Consider the following 26,106-nt stretch of genomic DNA (forward strand, 5'->3'; position numbering starts at 1 on the left):
TAGCTTATTTTTGGTAGATTGTACATATGTTGCTTACTTGTTTTTGGCTTTTGTAAATATGTTGATATTTGAATAGCTTGTTTTTTGTTTGCCATTGTGAATATGTTTTTCTTGTTTGCTTTTTGTTCTTCTTGTTGGGAGCTCATGGCTTGTGGGACACTCCATCAAAGCTTGGTGCAATCAATGGAGAGTTTGGAGACCCAAGCATTGTTAGAGCTTCTCAATAAAGTCCAACTTAAGGACTCTAAATAGAAGTGCTAGGTGGGAGACACCCCACCATGGTAACACCTTTCTAACCCTCTCTTTGTATATTGTTTCAATTTATTCCATTTTATCTCTTGTAGATAGCTTAGGATTAGTTTAATTCCAAGCTTAATTTGATTATATTTTAGTTTAGATCATGTGTTTTTGATGAATAATATGTTTTGGGGTTGAAAAACTATTTTGGATTTCATGTTTAGTGCCTTAGAGCACTAAAAATGTTTGAGAAAAACATAGCATGTGCGTGCGCACACACCTGTGCGTACGCACAAAACCCCAATTTTCGCGTTTTGTGCGCGTACACACCAGCTTTTGCACCTTCTGCTGGGAGCGTTAGCATACCTTGTGCGTTTGCATCCCCTCTCTTTTTGACTTTGTGCCTGCGCACGGACCTGTGTGCGCACGCACAGATGGCGAGATAGCTGGCAATTTTGACGCTTCATTTTTTTGTAAAAAAAAATGTTTTATGCGTGCGCACAAGCTTGTGCGCATGCATACCTCTGAATACCATCTCTATTCAGAGCGCTCACACACACTTGTGCATCCGCTCACCCTTTATTTCTTTACCTTCCGTGCGTGCGCACAAGCTTGTGCGTACGCACACTTCATGATACCCTCTCTGCTCTGAGCGCTTGCACGCCTTGTGCGAGCGCACACCTCCCCTGTTCCGCCTAGTGTGCGTACGCACACATACCTGTGCGTACGCACGCCCCTGTTTTCTCACCGTTACACTTCTTTTCTTCTCTTCTCTCTAATTCTTCTCTTCTTTTCTCTTCTCCTATCTTCTTTCCATTCTCTAACCATCATCCACCACTACACTTCACCACCCATCACACCAACCTTTAGTTAGTTAGTTAGTTATTTGATTAGTTAGTTAGTTTAATTTTTTGTTTTGGTGCTAAGTGTTGGATAATTGAGTTGATTTATTGGTTTTTGTTGAGATATTGCTGCTTAATCATTGATTTTGTTATTGCTATTAGTTGTTGGATATCTTCATTGAGTTCATACATTGTTGCTTGGTATTGAGTTCTTCATGTTTAATTTTGTGCATACCAAATACTCATAACATTGCTTTTGAGAATGCTTTTGGATTTCTAAATTACATGTTAGGCCACCATGTAATTTGATTTCATTATCTATAGTTAGGCAATTTGTTCTCTCTTGATGCATTTTTTGTTAGGTGATGCATGTCATGATCGATTTTTATTTAAGTCACCTAGTTGATGCATTGAATTAAGAATTGTGAAATTGAATCATAATCTTACCTAATGGCATTTTTGAGCCCTTTAAACTTTGTGGACTATGCTTGTCATGTTTTCCACTTCATGTCAATTAGGTGTTGCTTTATTATCCAATTCGCAATTGCTTAATTCTTCCTTGAATACTTGTATGCTCCTTTGTTACTTGTTTGTTTATCTTAAACTACAAGCTTTCTTTTTAAAGTATTTAATACACACTATATTGAGTGAAGCGCATGCTTCTTTTGTCTAATTGTGACATAGCTTTCCAGGCTAGTATGTGTGTTCTAAACCGTGCAACCTAAAATACACACACTTATTCCCTTCATGTCACAAACTTATTCACTTACTCATTTTAGTGATTATTGCCTCCTTCCAACAATCCATGCTTCCTCGTTTTTCTATTTACTTGTCTTACGATGTTATTTATGCTTTTCATGAATGATTCATCGTAAGCAACAAAGGAAGTGGGAGAAAGAGCACGCAGTAGCCGATTGATCCACCAGCTGAAGGTGGCAATCCGAAGTCACCATACCCCCTTGCTCATTTTTGAGTGCACGGAGGACCGTGCAAACCCTTAAGTGTAGGGAGGTTATCACCGATCAACAATCTTAGGTGACAAACTCTAATCCCAACACTTTTGCACTTTTTTTGAATTTTTAGTTGCATTTTTTCTTTCTTAGTTGTATATATTCTAGTAATTTATTTGCATCTTTCTTATTTTATTGCATTTTCTTGCATATATATAAAATAAATGTTAGTCAATATAATGAAATTTTCAAGAAGCTTACTTTTTATATAGGGCATTGAAATTCAAATTGAATTGAGTGGAATCTTTTAAAACTTGCATGATTTATACGTTGTGAAATATGGTTTTTGAGTTAAAGAACATACAACTTGTGAGTTTTTGAGCCTTATTGTGTGGTTACATCATTTGACCACTTATTTCATTCTTGTGTGTTGCTCTTCTTTATGATTGTAATCTTTGGTTTGTTTAATTCTATATATCCATTGTTTAATGTATATTTATGCAATTATGTGATTGAGGCCATTATTTCTTTATAGCTCACTTAACCCAAATAGCCTACCATTTCATTCACCTTTGTTTGCCACTTTGAGCCCTATTAATCCCCTTTTTTACTTTATTTTTCCACATCATTAACCTTAAGCGAAAAACAATGAAATATCCATTATTTGAAACTTTGAGTAGCTTAAGTTAGTAAGAGTGTGTAATGTTTAAGTGTGGGAAAAATATGGAAACTTTGGTTGATGAATAATCTTGGAAATTTGGGGTGCATACTCATGTAATATTATAGAAACCATATGCATTGATATGTTGGTATATATATTATGTTCTACAAAAAAAGAAAGAAAGAAAGAAATAATGAAAAGGGGACAAAATTACCCCAATGTGAACTTCAATAAAAATCAATGCATATGTGATTGAATTTGATGCATGGGTGTGTGTATACATAAAAGTGAGATTATGGGTAGCTAAGCTTCATATTAGAATTGTATAGGATGTGTATGTGTTAGGTGAGAATTTAAGTTAATCAAAGATTCAAATGCAACCTCACTTAGCCATATATATATCCTTACCTTTACCCTTAGCCCCATTACAACCTTGAAAAGACCTCATTATATTAGCATATGTACATTGAATTTTTATTGATTGGTTAGATGAAGAACAAACTTTAGGAAGCATGATTAGAGGAGAATTGAGTGGATTGACCTTAAACACTTGAGTGATTGGAGTGCATATACATATCTGGTGAGGGTTCAATCACTCAATTCCATATTTCCACCTTTGATCATTGTTATCTTGCAAGTTTGTTGAATTCTTTTATATGACTCAATTCAATTGTGAATGTGATTTGGTTATGATTGCCTTAGCCCTTGATTCTGTATAGATGCTGTTCCGAGGGTTACCTGAAACTGTAGGTCGATCTCGGATGAGATCTTCTGTACTTGATCGGAGATGACGTGTCCGGCTTGTGCGTGACGACCAGAACTATCGTGTCTGACTTGTTGGACTGGCAACACTGCTGATCCTTCGTCACCGGTGGGTGGTGGTATCTGCAAGTGACTCCGATGCTTAAGTTAGCAAGGGTATTAGGCAGATTTTTAGTAGAATCAGAGTATGGGTTATACCTGGGTGCTCCAGCGTATTTATAATAGCGTGGAGTGACCTTCTTAGATAAGATAAGTTAGTTATCTTATCTTATCTTTATCTTTTGAGTGAGATCATCTTATCTTCAACGGAACCGCTCTTCTCCCTGTAAGCTTGGACTGCCTTGGGCTTTGGTGCGCGGTCCTCCATTAGGGCCCTTCTTTGGGCTCTCCTGGTGACCTGGCCGAGCTCTTTGAGAAGAGGTCAGATTGTCCTGACCTGAAGAGGTCGGTCACTTTGTCTGTAGAACATCCTGGGTCGGACAACTCGACCCTGGGTATGAACAGTGCCCCTGCTCGATCTCGGTCTTTTTCTTGAGGTCGAGTCTTAGTCTGAGGACTTCAAAATCCTTCTTGGATGAAACCGAACTCGAGCATTTTGTCGACTTCTTCTTTGTAGGGTGTTCTTCTTTCTTTTGAATGTGAAACATTTTGTTTCTTAAAAGCGCGCGCTCTTGCATTAGCGCTCTAGCTTTGGAAATGTGCAACAGTTTAATACCCTCATTAATTGGCTTTTAATGTCCCATTTCTCTTGGTTCTTTTATTTTGAATTTTGTATCCAAGAGACAGTTTTCTCTTTTCTGTAACTTCCCCTCTTTTTCTATGCTTTCATCCTATCTTTTTGTTTTTTCTCTGTGACGCTTTGTCTTGGTATTTTGTTGGTGCTCTGCTTCAAGGGACGATTTTCATCGCTCTGCTCTGCCTTTCAGCTTTTTCTTCAAAGCTTTTCTCCTTTCTCCAGGTTGATTCTACTTTCTGCTTCTTGACTTCTTTCGTCGCTTTTTCCTTTGATCCTTTGGTAAAGCTTTGATTTTGTTTGAATGCATGTTGAAAAGTTTGATCCTTTTCGCTTTGTTGCGTTTGGTTGCTATGATGCATGTTTCTGGTATTCCTCCTGATGATTTGGGTTTCCTAGGGCTTTGCATGTTTTACTGTCCTTGCTATTACTTTTTGGGATAATAGCTTTGGCTTTGTTTAATTCTTCAGAAAAAAGGTTGCATCTTTGATCTCCGTTTGGCATTTTTTGTTTGTTTGAGCTGCTATTTTGTTGCTCCTTTGATGACTTTGTTAAAAAAAAGGTTGCTTTCTTTGTTGGGAGATGGTGTGGGTCTTCACTCTGTTATTGCCTCCAAAGGATGCCCCTGGTCCTTGGGATGTGTCCTGGGGTTTTCCTTTTTACTGCTGAGTTTGCAATCTGGTATTTTATTTTTGCTGTCCGAGTTGTTTGTCTGATCTTCAGTAATTTTAGTAATCCTTCTTTTCTTTTGTTGTAGGACTAGTTGGCCGTGTCCTCTCGCAAAAATATTGTAGAGATGTCTTCTAAAGTTCCTGAGGGGATGTTCAATTGGCTGGACTCCCTTGTCTTAATGTGTGTTTCTGTGGTGGATGCTGAGTTTTGTGTAGAGCTAAGAAAACATCATAGGATTTGTGGTAGCGGTGCCCAGGAGAGGGATTATTAGCTTGTAGCACCTGACTCTGACGAGAAGGTTTGTTTTCCAACCCCGGTCTAGGGGGAGTGTCCCTTCTTCTACGCCTATGAAAATTTCTTCAGCCAGTTGAACATTACCTTTCCCTTTACTACTTTTGAGACCGACTTGTTGTGGTCGTGTAACGTTGCCTCATCCCAGCTTCATCCAAATTTCTGGGGTTTTGTCAAGATCTTTCAGCTACTTTGTCAAGAGTTAGGCGTCAAACCTTCTCAGACTCTCTTCCTCTATCTTTTTGTTTCAGCCAAGCCCGGGACTTCTTCCAAAAAGAAATCTTCTTGGGTTTCTTTTAGATCTGCCCAGGGACATAAAGTTTTTGCCATGTACGATGAGTCCTTTAAGGACTTTAAGAACTATTTCTTTAAAGTTTGAGCTACTTCGGGGGCCCGCCCCTTTTTTCTTGACGAGATTGATGAGCCTATTTTTCCTTTGGAATGGCAAAAGAATGTGACAGTGTCTCGTTATACATGGGAGATGCTTGACGAGGTTGAGCGGGCTTTTGTAATTGTTCTTGAAGATATACGGGGGGAACCTCCCCACCTTGATACCAAAAGGTTTCTGGGGGACCCATCCCTGGTCTGAACTGCGTTGGGTACTGTCTGACTTGTTTTTATCCTTGTTTTTAGCTTTGCTTCCTCTTTTTGCGATTGTAACTCATTACTGTGGTTGATTCTGTCTTTCAGAGATGTCTAAAAATAATGACTCTATGAAGGCCATCAAAAAAGCAAGGAAGGCTGCTGTTGCTCAAAATATATTGGCCAAGGTGGCAGGAGAGGGATCTTCTCAGGTTCAGGTGAAGCCACCAGTGTCGAGTTTATCTGGGCCGAGGAGGGTGATCCCTACTCCCCGGGTTTGTCTGGCTGACCCTCCACAAACTTCAGCTGCTGCTTCTGGCGCTCCTCCTCTGAAAAAGTAAAAAACATCTGAGCCCTTTAACCTTGATGCCCCTGATTTTGATGTCGTCAAGTTTGTCGACCAACAGATTGCCCCCTATGGAGATTTTTCAATGGATGATGTATCCATTTTTCATCACCTAGAGTTCATAACTAGAGGTAGTGTGAAGATGGTTCATATGGGTGCGGCTTTATTCAAACTGCTCAGGGTATCCCGGTTCATGCTACAAAATCTTTCATGATGGAGGCTAAGTCAGAGTTTGATAGGATAAAAGATTTGAAGGAGGAGTTGGAGGTAAAGTTGGCAAAGGTGGAGAAAGAATTAGAGGGTGAAAAGGCTAGTTCTGTGGCCTTGGCGGCTTCTGTGAAGTTGGCTGAATACATAGCGTTGAAGCACAAGGAGAGCTATGTTTCGGCATACAGAGAAGTAGTGCGTCTCAGGGGTGATTTGGAGACTGCCCGGGATGATTATACCGTGATCCAGGGTCACCTTGTGGGCAGCGTGACTATTGCTTATGAGAACTTAAAGGAGCAGTTTCGGGTTCTTGCACCCGAGCTCGACCTTACTCTCTTTAGTCTTGACAATTTTGTGAGGGATGGTAAGATTGTCCCTGACGACCCTGATGATGATGATGTTGAACCTCCTCATGCACCTGCTGCCAAGGCTTTTGTCGTGCCGACTTCTTCAGCTCCTCCAGCCAGAATTGAGTCAGAACCTGACTGTCAAATCTTGAACCGGGAGGATGGGATAGTGGATGTTGTGCCTCTCCAAACTCATCCTCCTTCGCCCCATGTTGATGAAGATACTGGGAAACCTCTGGATCCTCTTTAGTTATTCTTGATATATTTGTGTATGGCCCTGCCTGTGGGCTTTTGAACTTTTTAATTTGTAAATGGTGTTTGCTGACTGTTGACACTCTTTTAGTTGCTTGTTTAGCAACTTTATTTTGAAAAATAAAGTAGTTTCCAAGCTTTTGGGGCTGATTTTGGTGGCCTCTGAAGCTTGCTATTATTATAACTAGTAGTTTTTATATCATGTCTGTCTGCACTCGTCTTGGTACCTTTCTAGGTTTTGGGGAGTGTTGGAACTTTTTGTTGTCTGACCTCTTTGGATTGGCTTGATTCCTTTGCCTGATGTTATTTCCATCAATTCATTTTTGTTTGGACTTTGTTCAGGTCTTTATTAGGAATTTCTTTGTATAACGCTGAGGTCGCCGATTTCGTCATGTCGGTTTTTCCAAGTTGTTGTTAGTAACCCTCTTTTTTGGATCTTGTTTAAGTCTCTTTCAGGGATTACTTTTATAACTTTATGTTTTGGGCCGACTTCATCATGTCGGTCTCTTCTAAGTTATTTTTGTAATCCTCTTTTTTGGGCTTTTATTCAAGTCTCTTTCAGGGATTACTTTTATAACTTCTATGCTTTGGGCCGACTTCATCACGTCGGGCCCTTCTAAGTTATTTTGTAATCCTCTTTCTTGGACCTTGTTCAGGTCTCTTTCAGGGATTACTTTTATTACTTTTATGCTTTGGGCCGATTTCAACACGTCGGGCCCTTCTAAGTTATTTTGTAATCCTCTTTCTTGGACCTTGTTCAGGTCTCTTTCAGGGATTACTTTTATAACTTTTATGCTTTGGGCCGACTTCATCACATTGGGCCCTTCTAAGTTATTTTGTAATCCTCTTTCTTGGACCTTGTTCAGGTCTCTTTTAGGAATTACTTTTATAACTTTTATGTTTTGGGCCGACTTCATCACGTCGGGCCCTTCTATGTTATTTTGTAATCCTCTTTCTTGGACCTTGTTTAGGTCTCTTTCAGGGATTACATTTATAACTTTTATGTTTTGGTCCGACTTCATCATGTCGGGCCTTTCTACGTTATAGTAATCCTCTTTTATAGGGCTGGCCAGACCTCTTTCTAGGGATTTACTTATAACTTTGGTTATTGCGACTGGTCCGACTTCTTTACGTTGGCCGGTCTTTAAGTTATTTTTTAGCAATCCATTTTATTAGGACCTCGTCAGGTCCTTTCTATGGATCACTTTCTATAACTTCTTGCATTATTCTATTTTCATCTTTGCAGATTTTGTAGTTCCCTGAGTTTAACCCTCGTTTGGTCGACCTTTTAATGAATTTGGTTTTCATCTTTGGTCTTTATCGTGATCGTGTAGTGAATTTGATTTTCACTTTCTGCCGATCAGTAGCTTTATAATCGGACGATGAATGTTTTAAATTAATGCGGATTGAGCATTTGTAGAAGATCTAAACAGATTTTATTCAAAAGAAAATGCAAATATATACATGTGGGAGGGTTATCCTCTAAGTCAGGTGATTTGTAGGTCCTGGCTTGGCGCCTCATTAAAAAACCTTTTTAGGAAAAAGAGTGCGCCTTATCCAAAGATCCTTTATCATCCCTAACTATAGTACCTTCTTAGGTTGTAGGCGTGCCATGACCTATGAAGCTCTCGTCCATTGAGTTCGGACAGTCTGTAGTAGCCCTTTCCAAGTACCTTCTTAGCTTGTGGGCTTTTTAAAACTTTGTTTATTTTGCTGACGGTCTCTAGTTGCTTGTTTTAGCAACTTTTATTTTGAAAAACAAAAGTAGGTCGCTATCTTTAGTAGGTGTTGACGGCCGCCGAGGCTTTTTTAACTTTGTAGATTATATCAAGGTTTTTGACTTTGTTTTCTCTTCTCCTTTGAGTTCGTGTCTATGTGGGTCCGACTTATTTCTCGGTTTTCTCGCCTTTGTACGCATTTTTGATGCTCCGTAACCGATTCTTTTGCGTTGGTCCCTTCTAAGTTATTTCTGTAATCCCCTTTCTTGGACCTTGATCAGTTTTCTTTGAGGAATTACTTTTATAACTTTGTTTTCGTAGGAAACCGACTTTCTTAGGTCGATCTCTTTCTAAGTTATTTCTGTAATCCCCTTTCTTGGGCCTTTGTCAGGTCTCTCTCAGGGATTACTTTTTATAACTTTGTTTTCATAGGAAACCGACTTCATTAGGTCGATCTCTTTCTAAGTTATTTTTGTAATCCTCTTTCTTGGACCTTTGTCAGGTCTCTTTCAGGGATTACTTTTTATGACTTTGTTTTCGTAGGAAACCGACTTCATTAGGTCGATCTCTTCTTAAGTTATTTTTATAATCCTCTTTCTTGGACCTTTGTCAGGTCTCTTTCAGGAATTACTTTTATAACTTTGTTTTGTAGGAAACCGACTTCTTTAGGTCGATCTCTTCTTAAGTTATTTTTGTAATCCTCTTTCTTGGACCTCTGTCAGGTCTCTTTCAGGGATTACTTTTATAACTTTGTTTTGTAGGAAACCGACTTCGTTAGGTCGATCTCTTCTTAAGTTAAAGTAATCCTCTTTAATATGGTTGGCCAGACCTCTTTCCAGGGTTTACTTATAACTTGGGTTGAGTTGGTCCGACTTCTGAACGTCGGCCAGTCTTTAAGTTATTATTTTAGCTATCCGTAAGGCCTCGTCAGGCTCTTTTTTGGATTGCTTTCGATAACTTCTTACATTATTCTGTGTTCATCTTTGCCGATTTGTAGAAAGTGGTTGGCATCTTTGGATTGTCTTTTGGGTGAATCGCGTTTTCACCTTTATCGGACGGTTATCTTTATCGTGATCGGGCAGTGAAATTATTTTTCACTTTCTGCCGATCTGTTGCTTTATAATCAGACGATGAATACTTCAGATTAATGCGTCTTGAAATCTTGTAGAATATCTAAATAAATTTCATTCAAAGAAAAGTGCAAAATATATACATGTGGGAATTTTTTCATCCTTTTAAGTTAGATAGTGTCTAGGTCTCAACCTGGTGCCTCATTAAAAAACCTTTTCAGGAAAAAGAGTGCATCCAATAATGAGATCCTTTACCTTTTCTAACTCTAGTACCTTCTTAGGTTGCAAGCGTGCCATGATCTGGGAAGCTCTCGTCCATCGAGTTCGGACAGTTTGTAGTAGCCCTTCCCAAGTACTTCTATAACTTAGTAGGGTCCTTTTCAGTTTGCTGCCAGCTTTCCTTCTCCTGGTCGAGTTGTTCCAATATCATTTCGGATTAGGATAAGATCGTTCTCTGTAAAACTTCTTGGTACTACCCTTTGATTATATCTGGAAGCCATTCGGCGCTTTAGAGCTTCCTCCCTGATCCGAGCTCTTTCTTGGATTTCAGGTAGTAGGTCGAGCTCTTCCCTCTGAAGTTGGGAGTTTTGCTCCCTCATTGTAATGAACTACTCTAGGTGATCTTTTCTCAATCTCTACTGGGATCATTGCCTCTGCTCCGTATGCTAACCGGAAGGGGGATTCCTTTGTGGTGGAATGTGGCGTCGTTCGATATGCCCATAGGACCTGTGGAAGCTCTTCTGCCCAGGCTCCCTTTGCATCTTGTAATCTCCGTTTTAACCCGGCCAATATGACTTTGTTGGCGACTTTGGCCTGTCCATTGGCCTGTGGATGTTCGACGGAGGTGTACTGGTGCTTTATATTCAAGTCGGCTACTAGTTTTCTGAAGCCTGCATCTGTGAATTGAGTGCCATTGTCTATGGTTATTGAATATGGAACTCCGAACCTTGTAACAATGTTTCTATATAGGAATTTCTGGCTTCTTTGGGCGGTGGCGTTAGCTAGGGGTTCTGCCTCGATCCACTTTGTAAAGTAGTCTACCCCTACTATGAGAAATTTAACTTGTTCTGATCCTTGGGGAAAGGGGCTGAGAAGATCGAGTCCCCATTTTGCAAACGGCCAAGGAGAAGTCACACTGATGAGCTCTTCTGGCGGAGCGATGTGAAAGTTGGCATGTTTCTGACATGGTGGACATGTCTTTACAAATTCTGTGGCTTCTTTCTGTAATGTTGGCCAATAGAACCCTGCCCGGAGTACTTTTTTGACGAGGGCCCGTGCTCCGAGATGATTGCCACAAATGCCGCCGTGTACTTCTTCTAACACTTCCTTTGTGTGGGGGTCGGCACGCATTTTAATAATGGTACTGAGATCCCTCTTTTGTATAGGATGTTGTTTATGATGGTGTAGTACTGTGCCTCCCTTTTTAGCCTCTTTGCCTCCTTTTCTTATATGGGGAGTGTTCCTGTTTTGAGGTAGTTGATTATGGGGGTCATCCATCCTTGGTCCTGGTTTTCTATGGCTAGGACTTTTTCTTCTTCCGAGATTGACGGGTTCTGTAATATTTCCTGGATGAGGCTTCTATTGTTGCTGCCTGGTTTGGTGCTGGCTAGTTTTGAGAGTGCGTCAGCTCGGGCATTTTGTTCGCGGGGATGTGGCAGATCTTATATTCCCCAATTTGTCCGAGCTGTTCCTTGGTCTTATCCAAATACTTTTTCATGATGGGATCTTTGGCTTGGTAGCTCCCTGTTATTTGTCATGTGACCACTTGTGAATCACTGTAAATATTGAGTTTTTGAGCTCCCACCTCTTCAGCCTACTTCAACCTAGCTAACAATGCTTCATATTCCGCCTGGTTATTTGAGGCCGGGAACCCAAACTTGAGGGAGAGCTCGACTTGGGTTCCTTGGTTGCTTTCTATTATTATGCCCGCGCCGCTTCCAGTTTTATTTGAAGAACCCTCCACATAGAGATTTCATTCTGTGAGGGTTTCCAGGATATCTGTGAATTCTGCGATAAAGTCGGCTAGATACTGTGATTTGATGGCCGTCCGAGCTTCATATTGGAGGTCGAATTCTGACAGCTCGACTGTCCATTGTAAAATTCTGCCTGCTAAATCTGTTTTCTGCAATATTCCTTTTAGGGGCTAGTTACTTCGAACATTAATGGTGTGAGCCTAGAAGTAAGGGCGGAGTCGTTCGGATGTTAAAATGAGAGTATGGGCAAATTTTTTTATTTTCTGGTAGTTCAGCTCGGATCCCTGTAGTGCTTTGCTGATGAAGTATACGGGTTGTTGTCCATTCTCGTCTTCTCTGACTAGTGCTGAGGCTATTGCCCGGCTTCCTACTGCGAGATATAATATGAGTGGTTCTCCTTTTCATGGTCGAGATAGGATAGGTGGCCGTCCTAAGAACTTCTTAAAGTCTTGGAAGGCTTGCTCACATTCTGTTGTCCATTTGAACTGTTTTCCCTTTCTTAAAGTAGCATAGAAGGGGAGAGATCTTATCACAGCTCCTGCTAGGAATCGGGATAGGGCGGCCAATCTCCCATTGAGTTGTTGTACTTCTTTGACACAGGTTGGGCTCTTCATGTTGAGTATGGCCTGACACTTGTCTGGATTTGCTTCAATTCCTCTTTGTGTGAGCATGAAACCTAAGAATTTGCCCGCCTCTACTGCAAAGGTGCATTTCGCGGGATTGAGTCGCATGTCATGCTTTCTTATGGTGTCGAACACTTGGGCCAGATCGGACAATAATGTCTCTTTGCTTTGTGTTTTTATTAGCATGTCATCCACGTAGACTTTCATGACTTTTCCGATGTGATCCGAGAAGACTTTATTCATTAGCCTTTGATAAGTAGCTCATGCATTCTTGAGACCGAAAGGCATCACAATGTAGCAGTAATTTGCTTTCGGTGTTAAGAACAAGGTCTTTTCTTGATCTGGTGGGTACATGGGGATTTGGTTGTACCCCGAGTAAGCATCCATAAACGAGAGATATCTATATTCGGAGGAAGCATCTACCAGAGCATCAATACTTGGGAGTGGATATGGATCTTTTGGACAAGCTTTGTTGAGATCGGTGTAATCGGTGCACATTCGCCTCTTCCCGTTTGATTTTTTCACCAAGACGACGTTGGCTAGCCATAGTGGGTATTTGACTTCTCTTATGAATCCTGCTTCCAGTAGTGCTTGTACTTGCTCTTCCATAGCCTGGGATCGCTCTGGCATGAGTTTTCTTCGTCTCTGCTGTACCGGCCGAGATCCTGGATAGACCGCCAACTTATGGCTCATTAGCTTAGGGTCTATTCCTGGCATGTCTGCGGCTTTCCACGCGAAGAGATCAACATTATCTCGTAAGAATTGTATTAGTAATTCTTTTGAATATTCTCTTAGGATTGTGCCGATATTGGTTATTTTTTCCGAAATATCCCCAATCTGAATCTTCTTTATCGCACCTTCTGGTTGTGGACGAAGCTCTTCTCATTGTGGGGCTCCGCCCAGCTCGATTGTCTGGAACTCTTCTCCCCTGCCTCTGAGATTTAGGCTTTCGTTATAACAGCAACGTGCCATCTTTTGATCTGCTTTTATCGTGGCTATTCCTTTCGTAGTGGGGAATTTCATACATAGATGTGGGGTCGAGACTATCGCGCCAAGTTGGTTGAGTGTTGTCCGACCTATGAGAGCATTGTAAGCTGAACTTACATCGACCACGATGTAGTCTATTCTGAGGGTCCTAGATTGGTTCCCTTTTTCAAAGGTTGTATGTAGTGGTATGTATCCCAGCGGTTGAACCGGGGTATCTCCTAGTCCGAACAGACTGTTTGGATATGCTTTAAGTTCTTTCTCTTCTATGCCGAGTTTATCGAAGGCTATTTTAAATAAGATATCGGCGGAACTCCCTTGGTCTATTAAGGTGCGGTGTTGATTGGCGTTTGCCAACATGATGGTGATGATCATGGGATTGTCGTGTCTTAAGATGATGCCGGAGGCGTCCTCTTTAGTGAATGTTATTGCTGGGATGTTGAGTGCTTCCTCCTTTCCCTCGACATGATATACTTCTTTGAGATATCTTTTGCGAGATGATTTGGAGATCCCACCTCCTGCGAATCCGCCATGTATCATGTGGACATGTCTCTCTGGTGTCCGAGGTGATCGTTCAGTTCGCTCGGTATCTTCATCCCTTCGTCTCTTTCTTTGATCATCATCTCGGGTAGCCAGAAATCGATCTAATTTTCCTTCTCTCACTAATGTCTCTATGATATTTTTTAAGTCGAAGCATTCGTTTGTGGAGTGTCCACGGACTCGATGGTATTCACAATATTCCTTCCGGTTTCCTCCTCCCTTTTTTCCTTTGAGTGGCCGAGCTGGGGGGATTTTTTCTGTATGGCAGACTTCTTTGTATATCTCGACCAGGGATGCCCTGAGAGGAGTGTAATTGTGGTATTTTTTTATTTTTTCCCCTTGTCGATCTTCTTTTCTCTTGGATTCCTTGTCTTTGTCTCGGTAGGAGGTCCCCGATTTTGAGGTCTCTCCTAACCGAGCGTTTTCTTCCATGTTGATATATTTTTCTGCTCGTTCCTGTACTTCGTCTAAGGAGGTCGGGTACTTCTTTGATATAGATTGGCTAAAAGGTCCTTCTTGCAGGCCGTTGATGAGTCCCATGATGGCGGCTTCTGTTGGTAAATTTTGTATGTCCATGCACGTTTTGTTGAATCTTTCATGTAGTTGCGGAGGCTCTCCCGATTTCCTTGTTTGATCCCTAGTAGGCTGGGGGCGTGCTTGGCCTTATCTTTCTAAAAGGAGAATCTGGCTAGGAATTTTTTAGTTAGGTCATCAAAGCTTGAGATGGACTTTGGGGGTAGGTTGTCGAACCATCGGATTGCTGTCTTTGTGAAAGTTGTTGGAAAGGCTTTAAAGCAAACAGCATCTGGGGCGTCGGTAAGGTACATTCTACTTCTGAAGTTGCTGAGGTGGTGGTTGGGGTCCGTGGAGCCATCGTATAGGGTCATATCTGGGAGTTTGAAGTCTTTTAGAATTTTGGTTTTCATGATTTCCCTGGTGAACGGGTCTTGCTCTTTGCGTGAATTTTCTTCAGGATTGGCCCGGGGGACTTTTAATTTAAGATCGGCTTCCAATTGCTGTAGTTTTTCTTCCAATTCTCGACGTCGCCGCACCTCTCTTTGTAGATCTTTTCCGATTTCTCGTTGTTGTTGGGGTTCTTTTTCAAGTTGTTTTAGGCGATCTTGGAGCGCTTCTCACCCGGAATTTTGTGAATCTTTGTCCTTGTTGGTTTTCAGGGTATTTTGTAGCGTGACATCCGCATTCTTGTGCGGTGTTCTATCTTCCAGACCTGAATCGTGGTCGTTGTCATGGTCGTCCGCCATGGTGATGGGATGACTTCCAGGTTCCCCGGCAACGGCGCCAATATTCCGAGGGTTACCTGGAACTGTAGGTCGATCTTGGACGAGATCTTCTGTGCTGGTCGGAGCCGACGTGTCCGGCAGGTGTATAGCGGCCGGAGCTTGTGTGTCTGACTTGTTAGACTTGGTGATGGTGCTGATCCTTCGTTCCCGGAGGGTGGGGGGTACCTGCAAGGGACTCCGATGCTTAAGTTAGCAAGGGTATTAAGCAGGTATTAAGTAGAATCAGAGTATGAGTTATACCTAGGTGCTCCAGTGTATTTATAATGGTGAGATGTGACCTTCTGTGGATAAGATAAGTTAGTTATCTTATCTTATCTTTATCTTATCTTGAGGTAAGGTCATCTTATCCTCAAGGGAACCTCCCTTCTCCCTGTAGGCTTGGGCTGCCCTTGGATTTGGGACGTGTTCCTCTATTTGAGTACATATTACATAATAGCAAAAAAAAATGTTTGATAATTCCTAAATCATTTGATAAAAAAAACATTTTCCAGTCATCAGAGCAAAATAACTATTAGTTTTTAGCAAGGAAAACATTTTTAATCAAACATAATCATTTCAAAATATAAGGAATATATCAACATATCAAAGCTTAAAGGGATTCTCAAGTCACAACTAAATCCCAAATGCTACAAATATTTCAATCAAAAACAGAACCTAAGGTATCAACACAGCAGACCATAAAATGGATTATCAAAAAGTATCTAGGTTCCAACAGTTATATTAACAATTCAGAACATAAATCACCAAACATCAAAAAGCATCAACAAAGATCAACAGCATCTAAGTTCTAAGTCCAGCAACCAAAACCAATCATAAGTTTTATGCCCAGTAGTGATCATGAATCACAAAGATTTCAACCCCTGTTTCCTTTAAATTTTTGAGCTTTTCCTTCTCCTTTTGTCATCAAAGGGGAACCTGCAAAAAAATGACAATGATATGCAAAATATTTAAAATATAATCAGCACCAAAATATCAATGTATCACAGGTCTAAAGTATCTATAACAGCCTACAAAGTATCAAAATAAACTAAACAAAGCCAGAAATCAACAGAAAGCATAGTGATAAATCATCAGAGAGATTGAATTCCGATTCAGATCCTTCATCCTTTTCAGTAGCCCCCATCACTTCTTCAAAATTCTGCAGCATTAGACCCACCCTTTCTTGGCACTTCATCCAAGCCTGATGCCAGGGTATCTAGGCCAGTTTCACTGACTTTTTCTTTTTTGTTTTAGGGTAGTTTCATGCATTTTCTTAGGAAATAAGTAAGTTTTGGGTAAAAGAACACTTACATCTTGATTTAGACAAATGTTGTGAATTTTACATTATTTCATGAGAATTATGCAAGAAATGAATGTTAAATTGGATAATGCATGATTTCATGACTTGGATCAGAGCTTTGATGCACTTTATTTGTGTAATTTCAGGACAAAGGAAGCAAGGAAGAGCCACGTTCGTATCCACGTTAACCTAGTTAATGTAGGTACTAACGTGGAATAGGGATAAGCTTGCGGCGTTAATGAGAAAAGTGAACACAAGTAATGCCCTTGAAGCCATCATCAGCCACGTTAATTGCCACGATAACTATATTAACGTGGTAGTTAACGTGGAGACAAAAAAAGGACTCCAACATTAGTGGTAATTGTGATCACCACTAACGCTCCAAGATGTGGCAATGAACCACATTAAGAGCCACGTTAACTAAGTTAACGTGGACTCTAACGTGGAAAAGAGGAACAACGCCAACGTTAGTGACACTCACCTTTGTCACTAATGTTGGATCAAGCTTGCATTGCCCACATTAGTGGTCACATTAAGACCACTAAGGTGAAAGTTAACGTGAATTTGAAATTGATGAGCCAACGTTAATGACACTCACCTTTGTCACTAACGTTGGGATGGCATTCATAACCACGTTAAGAGCCACGTTAACTTAGTTAATATGAGCTCTAACGTGAAGACTAGGGGCACAAGACAACGTTATTGGGAAAGGTGAGTCCAAATAACGCTTGCGAAGATGAGACATAACCATGTTAAGAGCCAAGTTAACTTGGTTAACGTAAGCTCTAACGTGGGGGCTAGGGGCATAATGCAACATTATTGGGAAAGGTGAGTCCCAACAATGCTTGCGAAGGTTTGTAAGGCAACGTTAGTAGCCACGTTAGTGCCACTAATGTTGGAGTTAACGTGGGCCATATGGGGGGAATGTTAGTGAGAAAAGTGATTGCCACTAACGTTCTCGAACCCAAAATGTCACTCAGCGTTAATGCCACTAACGCCCCAAGCCAAAGTCCATGCTTACATCACTTTTTCTCTGCAAATAAAGCTGAAGCCCACTGAAGATTCTCAACTGCTTCAACTTAAGATCAAAGGCCCATATCCAAGACTTGCAGAATTGACTAGAAGACCAAGAAGAGTAGTATATATAGGAGTAGTTTTGAACTAGAAAGAAGGCACATTGGAGAAAACTACACTCTGTATATTTTACTTTTCTGCAACTTCTAGAGTTAGAATGTATCTTTCTTCTTCTTCATTTCCATTTTCCAGAGCTATGAACAACTAAACCCCTTTCATTGGGTTAGGGAGATCTGTTGTAATTTGATGGATCAATCATAGTTTTCATTATTCTTCTTCTTTCTTTTCTCTCGATTTTACTAGAAAGCTTTCGATCTTCATCTAATTGGATTGTTATCTTGGGAAAGAAACTCTCCATAATTGGATATCCTCTGAGCCATGGAAAAGGGATGAGGAGATCATGCTAGAAATGCTTTCTCATGTTGGACCAAATTGGGGTTTGTATGGGTATTGTGACATTTAACATTACCAACACTTTGATTTGGAAATACATGTGATATAATCAGTGACCATGCCTCATCTCTTCTCATGAGCAATTAAATCAAGGAATTGGGCAATTGTTCAGGTTTAGAGAGATTGGATTGCCAAGGAATTGGGATCCAATCACTTAAGATTGCCAAGGAGATCAGTGAATGCATTGATTGAGGAAGAGATGAGAATGAACTTGATCCGGAGAATGCAATACCTCCTGAACCCAATGAATTCCCCATTTCTGATCTTACCCATTCTCTTTATTTTCTGTTATTTACTTTCATGCTAATCACCCCCATTTTCCATTTAAGATTTTGCACTTTATTTTCTATGATTTACTTTCCCACCATTTAAATTTTTGCAATTAACCATTCAATCTATGTTTAGCTCAATTAGAGCATTCTTCCAATTAAAATTGCTTGACCAATCAATTCCTGTGGGATTTGACCTCACTCTATTGTGAGTTTTTACTTGACGATAATTCGGTATACTTGCCGAAGGAGATTTGTTGAGAGACAAATTCCCATGCATCAAGTTTATGGCGCTGTTGCCGGGGATTGATTTTGAATCAACAATGATTAAGTTGGAAGATCACTAGATTGAGCATTTTTTTCTTTTGTTTATTTTGTTTAGCTGTTTACTTTCAATTACTTCTTCCTTTTTCCTTATCTCCCCTTTTATTTTCCCGCATTATTTACAATTCTGTTCACTAACCCACTAACTGTATGACAATTTGCACCGCTCACACTAACTACCACTTTAACCATTATAATTTCTACAATTTTTTTCTTTCTGTGAGCTGTGCTGGTTGTATGATAGGGAGAAGAGGGGGACCTCAACATCCTTTGATTCTGAATCTGAGAGAACCCTCTTTAGAAAAAAGAGGGAAGCAAGAGGCAAAAGAGTTGTTGGAGCAGAGGAAGAGGAGGAATTCTTTGAAACAATCATGGAGGATAACCATGAAGGAGAAGCTCATAATCATGCCAAAGATGGCCATGTAAATCATGCTGAGCCAGGAAGAAGGGTTCTAGGATCTTACATCAACCCAGACCCAGGCAACTGTGGAAGCAGCATCCAAAAGCCAACCATACATGCTAACAACTTTGAGCTAAAACCCCAGCTCATCACCCTTGTTCAGAACAATAGCTCATTTGGGGGAAGTGCTCAAGAAGACCCAAATCAACATTTAACCACCTTCCTAAGAATATGTGACACTGTGAAGTCCAATGGCGTCCACCCAGATGTTTACAGATTGCTCTTGTTCCCCTTTTCACTAAGGGACAAGGCGTCTAAATGGTTGGAGTCTTTCCCAAAGGAGAGTTTAACAGCATGGGAAGATGTAGTGAACAAATTCTTGGCAAGGTTCTACCCTTCTCAAAGGATCAACAGGCTGAGAGCTGAGGTACAAACTTTCAGGCAACAAGATGGTGAGACTCTTTACGAAGCATGGGAGAGGTTTAAGGATTTGACAAGAAGGTGCCCACCGGACATGTTCAATGAATGGGTACAGCTACATATTTTCTATGAGGGACTCTCGTATGAATCAAAGAAGGCAGCGGACCACTCATCCGGAGGATCTTTGAACAAGAAGAAGACCATTGAAGAAGCCATAGATGCCATTGAGACTGTAGCTGAGAATGACTACTTCTATGCTTCTGAAAGGAGCAACACTCGAGGTGTAATGAAACTGAACTATGATGATACACTGCTAGCTCAGAACAAGATGATTGCCAAGCAACTAGCTAACCTCACAAAGCAAATGGAGAAGAACCAAGTTGCAGCAATCACCACACAATCATCAACCCAAGAAGGAGTAGGCACAGCAGAAGGAGGTGAATGGGAGCAAGCCAACTATGTTGGTAACTCACCATGGCAAAATCATGATCCATTTTCCAAAACTTACAATCCAGGATGGAAGAATCACCCCAACTTTGGGTGGGGAAACCAACAAGACCAAGGCCAAGATCAGAGACGTCAAAATCACAACAACCATGTTGTCTACCAACATTCATCACAAAGATCATATCAACAACCACCTAACCACACTCCTCAACATCCATATCAAAACCAGCATGATCATCCTCATTCTTATAACCCAAACCTACCATCATACTCTGAGGATAGACTCTCTAGGATTGAAACTTTACTTGAACTTCTATGCAAGGAAGTCCAGGACGACAAAGCATTCAAGGATGAGGTGCGAACCAACATCAAGAACCAAGGAGATACCATCAAAAGATTGGAATCCCAAGTAGGATATTTATCCTAGCAAATCCCTAAGTCCACTGACAGCTTCCCAAGTGACAGAGAAGAACCCCAGATGACAAGCTAAGAAAGTAAGATGGGAAGAGTGCAAGGTGATCACCATTAGTGATGAAGTGAGTGTGGGGGAAGCAATCACACAAGCAAAACATCTTTAAGACAGTCCAAAAGATAAGCATGAGGAGAGAAATCAGGAACCCAACCCTCCACAGAAGGAGAAGCTAAAAGAAGAGGGTCTGAACCTGTATGCACCTTTTCCTCAAAGACTCAAAGGTGGTGAAGCAAGAAGAATATATTCAAGGTTCCTTGATATGTTTGCATCCCTTCATGTGAATAGACCATTCATTACAGCTCTCCAACAGATGCCTGCATACATTAAGTACATAAAAGAGCTACTGACTAGAAAGAGTTCATTGAAAGGTGGGCAAACAATACTGATGAACAAGGAGTGCATTGCTCTCATCCAACCACAGCTACCTATAAAAAGAAAAGACCCAGGGAGCTTCCACATCCCTTGTGCTATAGGCAAAACAAATATTGACAAAGGGCTTTGTGACTTGGGAGCAAGCATCAACTTAATGCCCCTCTCCCTCATGAAGAAGCTCTAAATCAATGAACTAACTCCTACTGATGTAATTATCAGATTGGCTGACAAAACTCAAAAATAGGCAATAGGAGTAGTTGAAAATGTGCTGGTGAAGGTGGGGAGCTACTATCTTTCCACAGACTTTGTTATCCTAGAGATGGAAGAAAGTCATCTCCATCCAATCATCTTAGGGAGGCCATTCTTAGCCACTGCTAGGGCACTTATAGTTGTAGAACGAGGAGAGCTAATCTTAAGGATACATGATGAATAACTCACATTCAATGTCTTCAAATCATGACAAGAAGCAAGTCAAGAAAACAAAGAATCAAGAGATGAGCATAATGAAGCACTGATGCAAGAAACAAGCAGTGAAGCACAAACAACACAATTGGAAACCCCATTGGTTGGAAAGTCATATATTCAGGAAGAACCTCATTCAAAGGTAACTCGAGCGGAGCTGAGCCCACCAGAGTCATGCAAAGCTAGCAACAAGGAGTCCTTAGAGAAATAGTCCATAGAAAGCAAGACAGCATCAATGGAAATAAGAAGGAAAGTACCCAGAAGGTGGAGAAACAAGAAGATCCCTACAGAGGATTTCTCTCCAAGAAACGAAGTGATCTCTGCTCACTATTCAATCATCCCACCTCATTTTCCTACCATCCCATCTCAGCTACCTCAAGTGTATACCATTAACAAAATCTTGTCCCTAGAGCATATGGAGCTTATCAACAAGGCCAATGGACATAGGTTCACTGCAAGGGGAGAAGATTTCAAGCACTATTAGCCACCTTGACAAGGACCAAACGTCAAGCTAATGATGCTAAAGAAGCGCTTTATGGGAGGCAGCCCATGTTCTATGCCTTCTTCCTTTAATTTCTAATAGTAGTAATAAGGAAAATTTCATGGATTTTTAAATCAATTTTGACAACCAATATAAGACTCCTTTACATGCAGCGTATAGTGCATAATAAGTTTGGTGTTCAAGGCACACCAAGTGGGCTTGAACACACTTTATGAGGTAAAATTATTCCCCAAACTTGTTGCACCATTTGATCACAAACAAGTTTGGTGTACCAACGTTGCATGCATGGGGGGTTTAGTTGTTGATTAATTTGCATTCATGGAAAGCATTTAGCCATTTAAAAATAAAAGAAAAAGATATTTTTTGTTAGCTAGCTCACACCTTAAATTTTCCCACCAAAAATTTCAATTAACCATTTGCAATTTTTCTTCGTGTATAGGGAATCAAAAAGGACATTGATGGTACTTGATAGGTGGTGCACGAAATTGCAATAACACTTTTGCAATCCCGCACAACTAACCAGCAAGTGCACTGGGTCATCCAAGTAATACCTTGCGTGAGCAAGGGTCGATCCCACGGAGATTGTCGGCTTGAAGCAAGCTATGGTTATCTTGTAAATCTTAGTCAGGATATCAGAAATTATCAGGATTGATTGTAAAAAGCAAAAGAACATGAAAGAGGTACTTGTTTTGCAGTAATGGAGAATAGGCTGAGGCTTTGGAGATGCTCCATCTTCCGAATCTCTGCTTTCCTACTGTCTTCTTCATCAAACACGCAAGGCTCCTTCCATGGCAAGCTGTATGTAGGGTTTCACCATTGTCAGTGGCTACCTCCCATCCTCTCAGTGAAAATACGTCCCTGATGCTCTGTCACAGCATAGGCTAATCATCTGTCGGTTCTCAATCAGGCCGGAATAGAATCCAGTGATTCTTTTGCGTCTGTCACTAACGCCCCGCCTTCAGGAGTTTGAAGCACGTCACAGTCATCCAGTCATTGAGTCCTACTCAGAATACCACAGACAAGGTTTAGACCTTCCGGATTCTCTTGAATGCCGCCATCAGTTCTAGCTTATACCACGAAGATTCCGATTAAAGAACCTAAGAGATATCTACTTAATCTAAGATAGAACGGAGGTGGTTGTCAGTCACACGTTCATAGTTGAGAATATGATGAGTGTCACGGATCATCACATTCATCCGGGTTAAGAGCAAGTGATATCTTAGAATGGAAGCAAGCATGATTGAATAAGAAACAGTAGTAATTGCATTAATCCATCAAGACACAGCAGAGCTCCTCACCCCCAACCATGGGGTTTAGAGGCTCATGCTGTGGAAGGTACACAATGAAACGTCTGAAATGTTATGAGGTCATAAGGTATGGATACAATGTCAAAAGATCCTATTAATAGTAAACTAGTCACCTAAGGTTTTACAGAAATGAGTAAATGACAGAAAAAATCCACTTCCGGGCCCACTTGGTGTGTGCTTGGGCTGAGCAATGAAGCAAATTCGTGTAGAGACCTTTTCTGGAGTTAAACGCCAGCTTTCATGCCAGTTTGGGCGTTTAACTCCAAGTTTTATGCCAGTTCCGGCGTTTAACGCTGGAATTTCTGAGGCCGAATTGCTACGCCGGTTTGGGCCATCAAATCTTAGGCAAAGTATGGACTATCATATATTGCTGGAAAGCCCAGGATGTCTACTTTCCAATGCCGTTGAGAGCGCGCCAATTGGGCTTCTGTAGCTCCAGAAAATCCACTTCGAGTGCACGGAGGTCAGAATCCAACAGCATCTGCAGTCCTTTTTGGTCTCTGGATCAGATTTTTGCTCAGGACCCTCAATTTCAGTCAGAAAATACCTGAAATCACAGAAAAACACACAAACTCATAGTAAAGTCCAGAAAAGTGAATTTTAATTAAAAACTAATAAAAATATAATAAAAACTAACTAAATCCTGCTAGAAACATACTAAAAATAATGCCAAAAAGCGTATACTTGCCGAAGGAGATTTGTTGAGAAACAAATTCCCATGCATCAAAGCCCTTTTGTTTTCATAGGCTAGCTTGCGGGCAACCTTGTAAGATTGTACCATCATGTTGGAAATGTTGGAAAATTCATTGAGAACTTCCCGGATTGATTCTGCCAACTTGGAGGGTTCTGCAGGACGGCTCTCTAGGTCACTGTTAGAGGGTGATAAACTACTATTTTATGATATTTCTTGTACTCAATTGAGTGGTTTCTATCAAGTCTTTGCTCACTTATTCATATAAATTACATGGTTTTACAATTCCTTCCTTATTCTTTAATATATGTGATAATATGTTTCCTAGACCATAAAATTATTAATTTTAATTATCCGTTATTACCATTCAATGCCGTGATCCGTGTGTTTAGTATTTTCAGGCTTTATAGGCCAGGAATGGCTTAGAGAACAGAAAGAAAACATGCAAAAGTGGAAGGAACGCGCGAAAATGATGTTTTGACAGAAATGGCAGCGACACGCACGCATGGACGACGCAGACACGTGACTCGTGCTGAACCCAAGCGATGCGCACGTGTGGACAGTGCGAACGCATGCCTAGCACAAAGCACAAGCGATGCGTACGCGTGTCTGACCCGTACGCGTGACAAGGAAAACTTCCAAATGACACGCATGCGTGTCCCACGCACATGCGTGATGGACGCCACGTGCAGAAAATTGCAGAAAATGTCTCCAGCGATTTCTGGACTCCTTTTCAGCCCAAATCCAAGCCCAGAAAACATAGATTAAAGGCTATAAAGTGGGGGAATGCATCCATTCAAGAAAAAAACATTGGGGACAACTTGGATATTCACAATTTAGGTTTTTGATGTTGTTTTCTAGAGAGAGAGGCTCTCTCCTCTCTCTTAGGTTTTAGGATTTAGGATTTCTCTTAGCTTTAGGATTGTTTCTTCATTCTAGGTTCAATGTTCTTTAATTTATGTTCTCTTCTACTTTTATTTTTTCTATTACTTTAGTTGTTTACTTTCTCAATATGGTTTATGAACTCTATGTTGAATTTGATTTTCTTATTTAATACACATTAAGGTATTTCAGATTTATGATTGCTTTCTTTTATTTAGGATATAAATAAATTGGATTTTTCTCCTCCTTTTGCTTTGGTTGAGTAATTGGTGACACTTGAGTTATCAAACTCAGTTGTTGATTGAAAATTGGAATTTGCTGGTTGATTTGGATCCCTCTAAAGCTAGTCTTTCCATAGGAGTTGACTAGGACTTGAGGAATCAAATTGATTAGTCCAATTGACTTTCCTTTATTTAGTAAGGGTTAACTAAGTGGGAGCAATAAACAAGTCTCATCACACTTGATAAGGATAACTAGGATGGGATTTCCAGTTCTTATACCTTGCAATAGTGTTCAAGATAATTAATTTACTTTATTGCTAATTTATTTCCTTGTTCCTTATTTCAAAAAACCCAAAAATATACTTTTTCTATAACCAATAATAAACACACCTCCCTGTAATTCCTTGAGAGACGACCCGAGGTTTCAATACTTCGGTTATAAATTTTATTGGGTTTGCTTTAGTGACAACTAAAACTTTTGTACAAAAGGATTCTATGTTGGTTTAGAAACTATAATTACAACGTGGTTATTCTGATGAAATTCTTTACTAGCAGAAATCCGCTCGTCAAAAATGGTGCCGTTGCCGGGGATTGGCAAACGTGTGCCTTATTATTGGTTATTGTAAATATTTTCTTTTGCTGTTTATTTGTTTTTGTTTTTATTTTTTATTTTAATTTTTAATAGCTACTGTGAGTTCTCACCCCTCTGGCTTTGAGTTTGGTTCCAATGTTGTTGCAAGGAATGGAAGCTATAATAGGAACATGCATCAAGGTCAAAACAATCAAAGATGGAAGGAGCCACGAGGATCTGATCAACCCTTTCGGCAACAACACTTTCCAAAGTACCATGGACAACGACCATTCTACGATGCATACCAAGACAATGGTTATGGTGGACCCCTTCGTGGCAAACTACCTCCATCCAATTACTATAGTCAAGAACCATTCCGAGGAGCGTACCAAAATGATAGATATGGTGGACCCCCTTGTAGTTACCAACAAGCCCCGCCATATGTTTATGAACCACCTCCTTAACATAACTTTGAACCACCATAATCACAAGCCAACTACAACCATTCACCTCCTTATGACCCTAACCCGTATCCGCCCCCAATTCTAACCCAACTACTCCCAAGAACCACCACCTCCATACGCACCATGTCCATATCTAATGAAACAAGAATCAAAGGATCGTCTCAAGGAAACAGTGAACCAATTTCATGCAACTCTTCACCAATTAAAGCAAGCGATAAATCGACTAGCAACTTAACCTTCGAACATTCAAAGAACCCCCAAGGCTTCATGTGGAGAATCTAATGAAGGACGTAGCATGAAGGAGACACTGGAAGCCCCAATAGATAGTAAAGAGCATGACTTTGTACTTGAACAAGTAGAGGAAGCCAAACTTATAGAAGAAGAAAAATTGGTTGAAGACTTAGG

General features: G+C 40.6%; 1 non-coding gene across 1 annotated transcript; it reads right to left on the reverse strand.

Moving 5' to 3' along the window:
• Positions 1-19,302: 19,302 nt before the first annotated feature.
• On the reverse strand, positions 19,303-19,404 carry LOC130953341 (small nucleolar RNA R71). Its single transcript, XR_009075516.1, has one exon. It is a non-coding gene; the product is annotated as a small nucleolar RNA R71 (small nucleolar RNA).
• Positions 19,405-26,106: the final 6,702 nt, after the last annotated feature.

This window comes from Arachis stenosperma, chromosome 1 (genome assembly GCF_014773155.1).
Source record: "Arachis stenosperma cultivar V10309 chromosome 1, arast.V10309.gnm1.PFL2, whole genome shotgun sequence".
Taxonomy (NCBI): domain Eukaryota; kingdom Viridiplantae; phylum Streptophyta; class Magnoliopsida; order Fabales; family Fabaceae; genus Arachis; species Arachis stenosperma.